This window comes from Diceros bicornis, chromosome 29 (genome assembly GCF_020826845.1).
Source record: "Diceros bicornis minor isolate mBicDic1 chromosome 29, mDicBic1.mat.cur, whole genome shotgun sequence".
Classification (NCBI taxonomy): Eukaryota; Metazoa; Chordata; class Mammalia; order Perissodactyla; family Rhinocerotidae; genus Diceros; species Diceros bicornis.
The window spans coordinates 28,576,410-28,590,065 of record NC_080768.1 but is presented as its reverse complement, the minus strand read 5'-3'; the positions used below and the strand labels follow the sequence as shown (position 1 = coordinate 28,590,065).

The window sequence follows — 13,656 nt, the reverse complement described above, 5'->3', positions numbered from 1 at the left end:
AGCCCAGGAACCCCAAAGCACTCCACCCACAGACCCTAATAAAGGCCTGTGCCCCAGGTCCTGCCTCTCTCGGTCTGCACTGTTCCTTGACCTCCCCGTGTTGTCCCTTGAAGAGTATCAAGTACTTCCTTCAGGACCTGTGAATAATAAACTCTATTTCATCTCCTCTTGTGGTCGGTTGTTGAACCTTGGCTCACCTTCGGGCACTCTGTGCTCCATTTATTAAGTGTTAATTTGATGTATTCATAATAAGCTTACTTAGTTTTCCAATATAATTTTATACCCAAACATATGTTGCTTGTTTATCTTCTTAAGTTGATATTCGTTTCTCTATTTTCTGTTCTCAAATACAAGTTCGTAAAAAATGAAGAAGTTGGCATTTCTTTTGGATTTTTTCTCACAACTAAACACAGTTTTGTAGATTTGACTCCTTGTCATTTGAATTCTTGCATAACACATTCTTAGCATCTCCTGAAATAGGTTAAAATGAGGTGAAACTGAGGCTTTTTTCCTCCAACTCTTTTATAAGCCATTTTTTCCCTTGCTAAATGGGTAGTTATAAAGAAGAAAATCTGAAATATCTCAGTGAATGCAGAATTCTTATATTTAATAGAAACTTTAGTTGAATATTTTCCCCCATACCCATATAAACACGTACATTCCTCTGCAGATTAAATTTAGAGTTGCTGTACTAGATAGGTTCTAGTAGAGAAAAAAAGTCTTGAAGACAGCTTTAGTTTTTCTTTTAATGGAATATCTCCCATGAATTTGTGGAAAGGCTTACCAAATCAGTACTTTGTTAAAACTGGTGGTTGGTGTCGCTCTGTAATTTCTGTGTCCCCATGGCCAATTTTTTTTTTCCTATTCCGGGTTTTTTTTTTTACCACTGTTTTGCCGTTCCAGAAAGTCTGAAACAGCTCTGTGCAAGTGTATATGTGTTAACATCCTTCCTTGAGCAACTTTTATGATCAAATTAAAAGACAGTTGGTAACTTGTGTATCCTCATACGTATTTGTTTTTTATATATGCTAGTCATTTTAATTTACGAGTTTGCTTCAGATTCTTATTAATGCACTGACTTAAAAATTATCCTTTAACTTACTATAATTATAGTAGACTTGTAAATGCCACTAATCAATTTCCAAACGTACATATTACCAATATAGTTATTAATAAATATTTCATGACATTATCGATATTCTTATGTGAATGCCAGCTCACGTCATGGGAATTTGGATAGGAACAGACCATTACTATCAAATTGCTCAGAATTTCTAGGTCCCAAATTATTTGGCATTTCACTTTTATATGCCAGTCTCTCATCCTTATTACCCTGATACTATGTGATTATACCTACCCGATTGATTGTTTCTTTCTATTCTCTACTTTTATTTCTTTGGGTCTCTTGGGCAATGACACTTCATTAAAGCACCTGAGTAAAACATAGGCAAAATAAGAAATAAGTAAAGGGTAAGATGTTCTTTTATTTATACACTGAGATTTAAAATGTGTAGTAATGATGTTTTCTTTTCAAAAACGGGTCTACAATGTCTATTTTAAATACCTTTTTTTATTTTCTTGAATGTTTAACTTGGAGAAAAGAAAAAATTAGAATTTGGAATCAATGCCAAATTTCAGTGGATGTTTCACTAATAAAAAATACCTTTTCTTAAAGAATGTGTAGCATTTTAATGTGTAGATTAGTACCGTCTAGATATTACCATGTCATCAGTAGTGTTATCCTGAAATCGAGGCATAAGTAGTAGTATCCTGAAATCAAGACATAAACGTGAAGCTAATTATAACAGGTCATTAAGATTTGGACTAATTATAGTTCTTTATTGTTTCCATGGTGCATACAGAGTTAAGGTTTAAATGCCTCTAGAAAGAAACTTAAGAACTGATTGGGATAGTGTAGTGGTTTGAATCCAGACCTCAAGCCTGGACTTGAAAACCACCTTTGCACTTGGATAACCTTAGGCAAGTTTCTTAAACTTTGAGTCTCTGTTTTCTCATCTGAAAAATGGGAATAATACTACCAATCAGTGAAGATTAAATGAGATGCTATATATAAAGTACCTACACAGTGCATAGAATGTATCATAACCATTTACAAGGAATTTTAATTAAAATTTTGGCATAAAACTAGCAGTGTTACCTAGTGTTTAGTAATTTTTGCTATATATAAAAATTCAAGAGCAAGCTCATTTGCTGTGTCACAGTGTCGTTTTCTCTACCCAATGGCTGCATAAAAGTGGTGAGCTGATTCTATTCAGCAGATGAGAATGTACTGAAGGGAAGAGAAAGAAAAAAACTTAATGAGAAAAGAGGAATGCGAGAGGAGAAAAGAATGCAAGGATGTGAGAGAAGGCACTGAGACATGCAGAAAACAGACCCCTCCCTCCCCTGAAATGAAACAAGAGTAGAAGTGAAGCAGAAATAAGGAGAAGAAGCAACTGAGAGGACAATAAAGACCTTATTCTGGTGGGGAGCTTCTGACCATAATTCTCTACATATTTCTACCTTTTTCTTTTTTTGTAGATTTGTCATTTTTCATCTATGGATTGAGTCCTGATCATAACCGTATGATGGTAGATTCCATTGAAGAGTGGTGAGTATGTCAAATAATGACTTTGCCACTGCTATTACTTATAATACTATAGTGATTTTTTTTCAACCCACTTCGGGTAAACTCTTCTACTTTACACTTTACAGTTGACATATAAATAATTTGGCAATAAAAAAGATACATGAAGAATGTATTTTTTCACACACTGGAATACTTTGAAAGTATGTACATGTTTAGCCTTTGCAGTAATTCTTTATTGGCTACTTATTTTATAAGGAACTATGGTTGGTGCTAGAGATAGAAAATGGGTAAATTATGGTCCAGTGAAGAAGATTGGCCCACACAAAACTGATCTTAATTTAACATAACTATGGAATCTTTGAATAACTAAATTGGAAAGTCAGGCCAATATGCAAATATTGCTTAGAACATTTGTGGTATTCAAGGTTTGGAATTGCCTTTTGAACCAGTACATAAGCAGGATAAGAAACTTAGTTGTTTTATAACCAGATTTTTTTTACTTTTACGTTTTTAATCAAAAGTCGTGTTGCCACATTTGGTCACCCACATGTTAATCAGATGGATTTTAAGTGATATTTGGTTGATTTTAAAAGCAAAATATCTCAGAGGATGGAAATTGGACCAGGTGTTGACATTTAAAAAACGAAAGTGCTATAGTCATAGACAGAAGTACTCTAGGCAAATAAATTTTCTAAGTTTGAAAGTTAGGAGAGGGATCAGGGCTGTAACTTAGGAAGCTGTTGAACTTTTATTGCATCAGCTTGCATACAGTGTACAATTTCTTCCATATGCCTGTTTTGTGGAGCCACAGAGAAAATTTAAATCAATAAAGCCCAGAAGTGGTAAAAAGAGGATAGGTATAGGAGGAGAGAAAATATTTTACAGATTAGAATACAGTTGTAAACCTTACTGAAATACAGGGGAGAAGAGTAAGGCTTAGGAGCAGACGTTTAGTGAGTGGCAGAATCAGAACAAGAAACCCGTGTCTACTGATTTATAGAGTCCTTTCTCTACTATGTCATAAATACTTTGAAAAGAAAGTTTTTTCAAGCCAATTTTCTAAAGACAATTTGGAAGGAGAGTTAGAAGTTGGATTATTAAATCACAGGAGTGTGAGCTCTCTAGCCAGGTTACCCACAGCTTGTTGTAACCAGGCCAGAGAATTTTGGTATTTCCACCCCCCCCTCATGTTTTTACTAGGTACTATGATCAGTTCTAGACTTTTTTGCATTTGGGAAAAAAATTGTTTTTTCAATCTTAGCAAAGTCTTTTTGGTAGCTCTCAGATTTTTATTTGTTAAGATTCTATAATATATTTATTACATTTACCCCAAGGTATTAAGGTTTATTTTCCCCACAAAGTTCAAATCAGTATAATTTTACTGTAAATTTCTAGAAGTTTAGAGACATAGTGCATTCTAATGTATGATATTGTCTTTTGATACAGCGTTCTGGGGACGTGGTTGATATGGGCACTGATTTTCAGAAGCACACAGGTTCTGCTTGTCTAAAGCTTTTAAATCTGAGTAAAACAAGTATCAACAGAACAGAGCTGTTCTCTTGGGAGTTACGTTGGTGTTTTGTTTTGTTTTTTCCCAATCATCCTTGTTATGTCTTGGTAGTCCAGATAGCTATTGGAGTTACTGTGTAGTTGTAATAAGCCCTTGTCTCTGGTTCACAATAATGCCCTCCAGGGAAGTAGAACTCAACGGATGGCTCATCTTCTCCAAAAGGATTTGATAATCTCTACATGGTGCTCTTTCTAAAAGATTCTGAGATTTGGCAGTGCCAAAGTGAACAAGATGAACTGAAAAGAAATGATTAGATAGTCCTAATGGACATTTTAGATAAAATTAAAAGCATAATAAAACTACTCTTGAGCCTCCTTTCCTATTTTGTTTTCTTTTAATTTTATATGAAGAGGATGGAGATGATCTAGAAACATTTTTATTTAATAACTTTTACCTTCTATGTATAAGACTGAGGGGCAGTTTTTTTAAAACAGCGATTTTATGATTATCATTGTTCTGCATTTAGACATTCCAGATGTCCCTCTCTCCTCCCACTTTCCAAGTTACCCATAGCCAAACCTCAAGTTAAAGAAGAACTTGAGAGAGAATTAACGATAGAACTTCCTAAGTCACTACAATGAAATTGAGCCTTCTGGGCCGGCCCGTGGCTTAGCGGTTGAAGTGCACGGTCCGCTGCTGGCGGCCTGGGTTCGGATCCCGGGCGTGCACCGACGCACCGCTTCTCCGGCCATGCTGAGGCCGCGTCCCACATACAGCAACTAGAAGGATGTGCAACTATGACATACAACTATCTACTGGGGCTTTGGGGGAAAAAAATAAATAAATAAAATTATTAAAAAAAAAAAGAAATTGAGCTTTCTTGAAATGTATGTGTTCACAAAGTGTTGACATGTAAACCTTTGAATGACCTATCTCAGGGGATACGTGTCACATAATAATGGCTTCATAGATGTTGAATCTGAAATCAGTAAGAAGAAATGATCTAATGCTTAGCCAAATGCTCCTTCCCGAATTGATAGACAAATAAAGGTCAACGACATTCTTTCAGTGAAACAAGAGAATTATTTAACAGTTGGATTTTACTGATAGCAGCTTAGGGGCATCCTCTGCCCCTTCAACAAAATTTGGTTTCAAGCTTCTAGTTTATGGAAAACAATGTATTGTTTAACTTTACCTCTTCAATCTTTACTCCTCAATTCAACAGACATTTATCGAAAATCTACTTGTGTAGAGTTTGGTGTTAACCTTTGAGTCACTTTACTATATATTTTTTTGGTATGAGCGTTTTTCCTTCTCTTCGCAGATTACAGTCCTTTTGATAGTGACCTTGCTCTCTAACAGTTAGTTCAGCCTCACCTATTGGAGATTTTCTAAAAATCCTCCAGTATTCATATTTTTTTCCTTTTTAGTGTTCTATTCGTTTTTTATGGCATCAGAAGGAATTTCTTTCTCCGGTTTTCTGTCATCACCCCATTCCTTTCCATGGGCCTGTATCTTCCTACTCTTGGCCTCCTCAGTCTAATGCTTCATTTCCACTTGGAAACTCTTCATTACCAGAAACTGTCTCTGTGCTAGTGTTGCAGACACTGTCGTTACCTTTTTGACTGCATACAATCTCTTTTCTTCCCATGCCTCGTGCTCCAGCTCTCCTATGGCGCTTTTTTAGCTTCACTGTAATCGCTACCGCTTTTGCCATTATATTTTTTTTTTTTTTTTTTTTTTTTTTTTTTGTGAGGAGATCAGCCCTGAGCTAACATCCGCCAATCCTCCTCTTTTTTTGCTGAGGAAGACAGCCCTGGGCTAACATCGGTGCCTATCTTCCTCCACTTTATATGGGACGCCGCCACAGCATGGCCTACCAAGCAGTGCGTCGGTGCGCGCCCGGGATCCGAACCAGCGAACCCCGGGCCGCCGCAGCGGAGCGCGCGCACCCAACCGCTTGCGCCACCGGGCCGGCCCCGCCATTATATTTTTATCAGCTTCTTTTGGCATACTTTGTATCCTTATTGAAGCTAGATTTACACAGCGTTACTCATTTCATTAATAATTTTCCTAATATTCTAGATTTTCTTCCCCTGAAATGCCTAGCATTGCTAGAGAGTATTATGATTGATTCTAGTGTACATTCATATCCAACTTGAATTTTTTTTTTTTTTTTGGACAACAGCAAACGTTTTTATTATCTCACACGTTTTTGTGGATCAGGAATCAGGGAGTGGCTGAGCTGGATGGTTCTGGCTTGAGGTCTCACATGAGGTTACAGTCAAGATGTTGGCTGGGGCTGCAGTCAGATGAAGGCTTGACTGGTGCTGGAGGATCTGCTTCCAAGATGGTGCCTCATGTGGTTGTCGATAGGAGGCCTCAGTTCCTCCCCACATGGACCTCTCCATTGGGCTGCTTGAGTGTCTTCATGACATGGCAACTGGTTTCCCCCAGAGCGAGTTGTCCAGATAGACCAAGGAGGAAGCCAGATACTTTTTAATGACACACACCATTATTTCTGCCACATTCTCTTCATCAGAATCAAGTCATTAAATCTAGCCCATACTTAAAGGGAGGGGAATTAGGCTCCACCTGTTGGAGGGAGGAGTGTCAACTGATTTCTGGACATAATTTTAAACTCCCACACTGCTCTAGGATACCAGAAAGAATGAAAGCCCTTTTTTGTTATCCCCTTCCTAATTAAGGCAGCCAAATCTTAGGATTCTAAATCTGAATGCCCTTGCCAGAGCATTTTTTTTCCTGAGGTAACATTGGTTTATAACATTATATAGGTTTCAAATGTACAACATTGTAATTGAACATCTGTATATACTACAGCTACAGTGTGCTCACTATGAAAAGTCTAGTTTCCATCCATCACCATGCAGTTGACCCTTTTACCCATTTCACCCTCCCTCAACCCCCCAACTTGAATTTTTTTTTTTGGTGAAGAAGATTAGCCCTGAACTAACATCCGTTGCCAATCCTCCTCTTTTTGCTGAGGCAGATTGGCCCTCGGTTAACATGCATGCCCGTCTTCCTCTACTTTTTATATATGTGGGACACCTGCCACAGCATGGCTTGATAAGCGGTGTGCAGGTCCACGCCTGGGATCCAAACCCACGAACCCCAAGCTGCTGAAGTGGAGCGCGTGAACTTAACCACTATGCCACCGGGCCTGCCACCCGCAACTTGAGTTTTTTTAATATTATGTTCTCAATTAGGGATCTAGTCTTGTTCCCTTACAAATATATTACCATTTATGTTGTCACCATTTAATAAATAAACCATATCTTTCCTAACAAATTGAAAAGCCACCTTTATTATACATTAATTTTATGTAGATGCTTAGATGTATTTCTGGACTCTTTTCTGGTTCTACTATCTGTATATGTCCTGGGCCAATACTTTATCATTTTGATTATAGTAACATTATAATAAGTTTTAATAACAGGATATTGGCTATTCTCAGGCACTTATTATTCCACATGAATTTTAAAAGTCATTTTTTTCTAACTACAAGAAAAATCTTACTGGGATTCATAAAGGAGTTGTCTTAAATTTGTGTCGTCTTTTCTCTTAATCAGTCTTAGCAGAGTTATTTTTCAGAGCTTTTTTGTTCTTTACAAAGAACCGATTTTGTCTTTTGTTTGTTTTCTCCATTATAAGTTTGTTTTCTCTCTTATTTTAAATTATATGAGACTTTCAATAATTGAGCATGAGTTATAAATTATGAACTCTGTAAGAGAGCCTGCTACCCAGCAGAATTAGGAGAGGGGTGGATTAATAGAAATAACAGAGCACAACTGATATCAGTTATTGAAAAAATAGATGGTCAATGTTTATAAATCAATGAATTGAGACTTTTCACCAAATCCATTAATTATTCATCCCTCTTGTTAGCCGAGAACTTAAAACATGCGTGCATGACTTAAGTCTAAAGTTAATCAGTATATTTACCCTCCTTGTAGATAATATGGGATCTTAGAACAGTTTTAACTCCATCTCTCTGAAGTCAACTTGTTAGAAAATACAAAAGTAGAAAGTAAAAAGGAAATTACTGATAACCCAAGCCATAATTATTGTTGAACTTTTCCTATATTTTCTGCCAGGTTTTTTTTTCCCTGCTAAATTTACTCTCAGTGACCCATGGTATTTCCTTCTAATAGAATCAGGCCAGTTCTTCCTGCTTAAAGCAAAGCAGACTGTCTCCTTCTGCGTTCTTTTTAGTGAAGAATTATGTGGCAACCCAATCCCTGAGTTTACAGTTACATATTTACATTAAAAAGTGTTACTCTGCATAGTTCTTACAGTGGGCAAGCAGGGATATGCCAAGAACAGTTTCTTTTCAGGCACATTTCTAGTGAGAAAGGGCTTTTTAAAATTTTGTTCATACTTTTAGTGTCTAATCCCTGTTCTTCAAGATTTTATTACTTCAATGTAAGCGCTTACCTCTGAACGTTTTTCTTTTACATCTTTTGCAAGCATATGGTTACTATTCTTTTAGCCTTAATTTTCTTTCATATACACAATATCATCACTTTCTATAGCATTTGACGAACTAGGCAATTCCAATCACAGTGCAAGCATTGCTTATAAAAATGTCAAGTGTGTTACAAAAACTGAATAATACAAATAACTAAATAGCATTAAGAATGGAAAAGGACTTGGAACATTTATATAACAATAACAACCGCTGAAATGACAAAAACAAACTTTCCCCCTTATTCCTCAGAATGGTATCTGGATCTGTGAGAACTCTGACATATGATACCAGAATTCATGGATGACTTCTGATTTTTCCATCAAAGTGAATACTCTGCCTCTCTCTGAAAGATGTTATACTGTTCTTCCTAGACATCCTGATTCCTGTCAAAGTTGTTGCTACCTGTAATGGCATAGCCTTACAACCTATTTTTTATCCAAATATGATGTATAAAATGTGCTACTTTTTTAAAAAATTAACTTTTGGGTTTTGTTTTGTTTTGTTTTATTTTTTTATGAGGAAGATCAACCCTGAGCTAACATCCATGCTAATCCTCCTCTTTTTTGCTGAGGAAGACCGGCTCTGAGCTAACATCTATTGCCAATCTTCCTCCTTTTTTTTTTTCCCCAAAGCCCCAGTAAATAGTTGTATGTCATAGTTGCACATCCTTCCAGTTGCTGTATGTGGGACGCGGCCTCAGCATGCCCGGAGAAGCGGTGCGTTGGTGCGCGCCCGGGATCTGAACCTGGGCCGCCAGTAGCAGAGCGCGCGCCCTTAACCACTGAGCCACGGGGCCGGCCCTAACTTTTGGTTTTTAATCAAACTAATACTTGCACATAATTTAAAAAGTCATTGTACTAAAGATGTGTAATGAAAAAAGTTGTCCTTTGTCCCACTATCTTCTATGCCTGGTTCTACTTCCTAGGGGCAGCTGCCTTTAACTCTTGTAGTTACTTTCTTAGGTATTCACCTCTACACTTATAAATAATATGGTTTTGCTAGTATTTCTTGATTATCAATGGTAGAAATTATGCATTGATTTTTGTCATCATAGTAGATGAGAACATAGCTGTCCCATCCATCACACTACCTTCCCCCATTCTTCCATCATGCTTAAAATTTTTTGTTAAAAGTCAGTGCTCACCTTATTATGATCCAGATATTGTTTACTACAACTGTGACCATCTATAACTGTCTTCCTTACAATTAGTAATTGCTTTTTTTAGCCTGCTTTTTTATAAATCTAATAATTTTTTCTGTAGATGTGCTAGTACTTGCCAGTAATGTGCTGAGACATATAAGTTCCTTTGTCTTTTTAACCTGGGGGATTCTCTTTTAGAGCCCTCCATTTTCCTGCTTGAGTCTAGACTGATGGCTTCCTAGAAATTGTGTGCCACTCTCATCCGTCCTGGGGTTAGTACCCTGTGTTTGATCCATTCATTTTCTTTGTTTATTTGTTTGTTTTTGTGCGGAAGATCAGCTCTGAGCTAACATCCGATGCCAATCCGCCGCTTTTTGCCGAGGAAGATTGGCCCTGGGCTAACATCTGTGCCAGTCTTCCTCTACTTTATATGGGACGCCGCCACAACATGGCTTGGCAAGCGGTATGTCGGTGCACGCCTGGAATCTGAACCTGCGAACCCCAGGCTGCCGAAGCGGAGGCACACACTTAACCACTGCGCCACTGGACCGGCCCCGGATCCATTCATTTTTTTAATCCAATGTTATCTTCACTTTAGATTCATTCTCTTTTTTCCCGAAGCACATCTTCTAGTAGCTTTCTAAGAAAGGGTGTGTGTTAAATGTATATGTATTTTAGCCCTTGCATACCTGCAAAGGGCTTTCTCTTACCCAAATATGGACGTTCTGTGAGCCAGGCAGAGTAAAAGAGCTAAGAAGTCTGTTTCCACCCTAGCCCTCTTTATCCTGGTGTTACTTGAGTTGTGAAACTTTAGTCTTAAGACTAAGAACAGCTGCATTTTTGTTGCACAGTCCATGTCTCTGTTTATGCCAATTTCATATTCACTGGTGATTATAGCCGAAACTATCAAAGACGACATTCGCTCAAAGGAGTGTCCTTTGTCTATTAATAAAGTTATCATATAATCTAGTAGCAGTGGTCAAATTAGTCAGAGATTTGATTTTACCTTCTCTGCGTGTCACTAGGTCAGTGAATTTTAGAACATTGAGATGGTTCCACTTAGGATGAACACAGTCTACTTATAATTAATTTTAAGTTTATAAAGTTTAGTAAAGTTAAGAATTCAGATTGATAAAAAATGTAAAACTCAGTTACTTAAAATAAATCATTAAAAGCTAAGTTTTTAATATAGTAGTATAATTCTGTTTGTACACAGTTCCTCGTGAAACACTGAGACCTCTGTTTTCTCTGTCAGTAACAGACTGGGTTTTAGGTCAGGGTGAGGGCCAGTATGATACTTGAGAAAATTTGTAAAGTGTGATAGTTACAATAGGGAATGGTAAAAGGAATTTATTGGGATTATTGAAAAACAGTAAATTTTCAGTGGTCAGATCTTTTTTTTTTTTTTGGAGCATTCAGCTGCTACTCAGCTGTTAACTTGTGTAACATCTCTCATATTCCTTCTGTTCTAGATTGCCATTTGATATAAGATCTTTATCAACTTAATAGTAATCTCTTCATGGAAGAGATTAGAAAAATACTACATTAAAATTCATATTGATTTTAATAAATGTCCTGATTCAGAAGCATTGAAATTTGAAAAAATAAGTTTCCTGGAATTCATAGAATACAGTAGTTATATCAGTCACCAATCTGCCTACGTAATGAAACCCCATGAATGAGTAGTAAGAAGGAAGCAGAATGTTACTATAGATCTGTTAAGCACAAATTTGTCTAAACCCTTCTGTATATTTTTTTCTAGACTGACTTAGTTGTTCACCTGGTATAGGATTGAAAATTTTTTATTGAGACTCACCAAGGTTGTTACACAGTGAGCTGGGGACTTGCCTGCTATCGTATTTTGTCCCTTCTAAATTGTTTAGTTTGGCATGTTTTTTTTTTAACTTTATATAAATGGCATCATACTTTAATCTTTTGCAACTTGATTTGACATGATGTTTCAGATGGCTGTGGTGCGTTCATTTTCACTCGTGTGTTGTATTTCCTGGTATGTATACTACAGTTTATCCACTCTGCTGGTAATGGATGTTTCACTTGTTCAGTGACAGTGCTGCTTTGAACATTCCTCTACTTGCCTTTAGGTATACATGTGCAAGAGCTTCCCTAAGGCAGTGGTTCTCAGAGATTTTGGTTTTAGAATCTGTTCTGTTTCCACCCTAACTGGAGTATAATGCAATACGGTTCGAATGCTAACCATCCAAACTTAGCGTCAGACTCCACAAGTTAAGGGCTGGGTCCATCACAAAACTGCCCTTACTTCAGATGCCAGTCACAAGAGGGATCCTCAGGCCATCTGCACTTCTGACCAACTTGTTACCAATTCAAGGGTTCCCATGAATCCCTCAGTTTCAGTAATTTGCTGGAACATTCACAGAACTCAGGAAAGTACTGTACCTACAATTATGGTTTTATTATAACGGATATACATAGGGTGAGGTCTAGGAGGGTCCTGAACGGAGCTTCTGTGCTCTCTCTCCGTGGAGTCAGGATGCATCACCCACCCAGCACATCACTGTGTTCAGCAACCAAGAAGCTCCATTGAGCTTCAGTGTCCAGTGTTTACTGAGGTTTCATTAAGTAGGCACGATGGATTAAATCTTTGGACGTGTGCTTGAACTCAGTCTGCAGCCCTTCTCCCAGGGGAGGCAACTGAAAGTCCCAACCCTCTAATCACATGCATGGTCTTTCTGGCTATCTAGGGGCCCAGTATGAGGCACTCTTCGTCACTCAGGGAATCCCAAGGGTTTTTGAAGCTCTGTGCCAGACCAAACACCAGATGTATTCTTTTTTATACCACAGGATCCCTTTACACTCTTCAGATTTAAGACCCTAAAGAACTTTTGTTAATGAGGATTATATCTATTGATATTTACTTTACTAAATTAAAATCAAGAAACTTAAAAACATTTATTAATTTTTCTTTTAGAAATAATAATACGTGCATTACATGTGCCATAAATTATTATTTTTTTTTTTTGGTGAGGAAGATTAGCCCTGAGCTAACATCTGTTGCCAACCCTCCTCTTTTTGCTGAGGAAGATTGGCCCTGGGCTAACATCCATGCCTATCTTCCTCCACTTTATATGGGATGCCTGCCGCAGCGTGGCCTGATAAGTGGTGCGTAAGTGCATGCCCAGGATCCAAACCTGCGAACCCCAGGCCGCCAAAGCGGAGCACGTGAACTTAACCACTACGCCACCAGGCCGGCCCCTACATGTGCCATAAATAATATTTTAATGAAAAATAATTATTTACCAAAGAAGAATGCCATTGTTTTACATTTGTTAACCTAAAACTAAAGAGCCAGAATGAGAGGCAGAGAGGCATTTATCTTGGGATCAAAGAATTGCAATTCCAGGTAGAGAGATTCAGGTAGCAACCCAAATAGTGTCCCACTAAGGGAGTAAGAGGCAAGGGCTTTTAAAGGCAAAAGAGAGAGGTTTGCATTATAAAGCATGTTAAGAGGGGTTTTTGGAAGAAAGCTAACATTTGCTCAACCTAATTGATTCTAAGGCTAGCTAGAGGGAGGCACGTGTCCATCACTGTGAGGAGCTGCAGGTTTCTTGCAGTGTTCAGAAGTTCATGTTCTGCCCAATGAGGACATGGATAAGACCCATTTCCTTAATGGCTTCCCAGCTCCATTTTAAAGCCTTCAGACATAAGTGACCCTGTTTTATTTCACATTTTCCCCTTTTGATTGAGATCTTTTTATGAAAGCATTGCTGAGCAGCCATAGATTTGTTTAGTCCCACGTTGCTGGGATGGACCTGTCCCACAAAGTCAGTGTCCCACGTTGAGGGGAAATATTTTCTCCAGTGGTTATTCCCAAGGAGTCAGTTGTCGTAAGCGTTAGGCCACATTTGAGAAACAAGGAGGCGGTCAGGAAATGGCTCTGAGGCAGCTTC

The 13,656-nt window shown here is 37.8% G+C and overlaps 1 protein-coding gene across 1 annotated transcript in view; it reads left to right on the top strand.

Moving 5' to 3' along the window:
- Positions 1-13,656, top strand: part of TEX15 (testis expressed 15, meiosis and synapsis associated) — a 98,707-nt gene that overhangs the window by 8,954 nt on the left and 76,097 nt on the right. Inside the window, exon 2 of the mRNA XM_058525161.1 lies at positions 2,542-2,611. The gene's annotated coding sequence lies outside the window, so the exon portion shown is untranslated. The remainder of the gene's footprint in view (positions 1-2,541; positions 2,612-13,656) is intronic.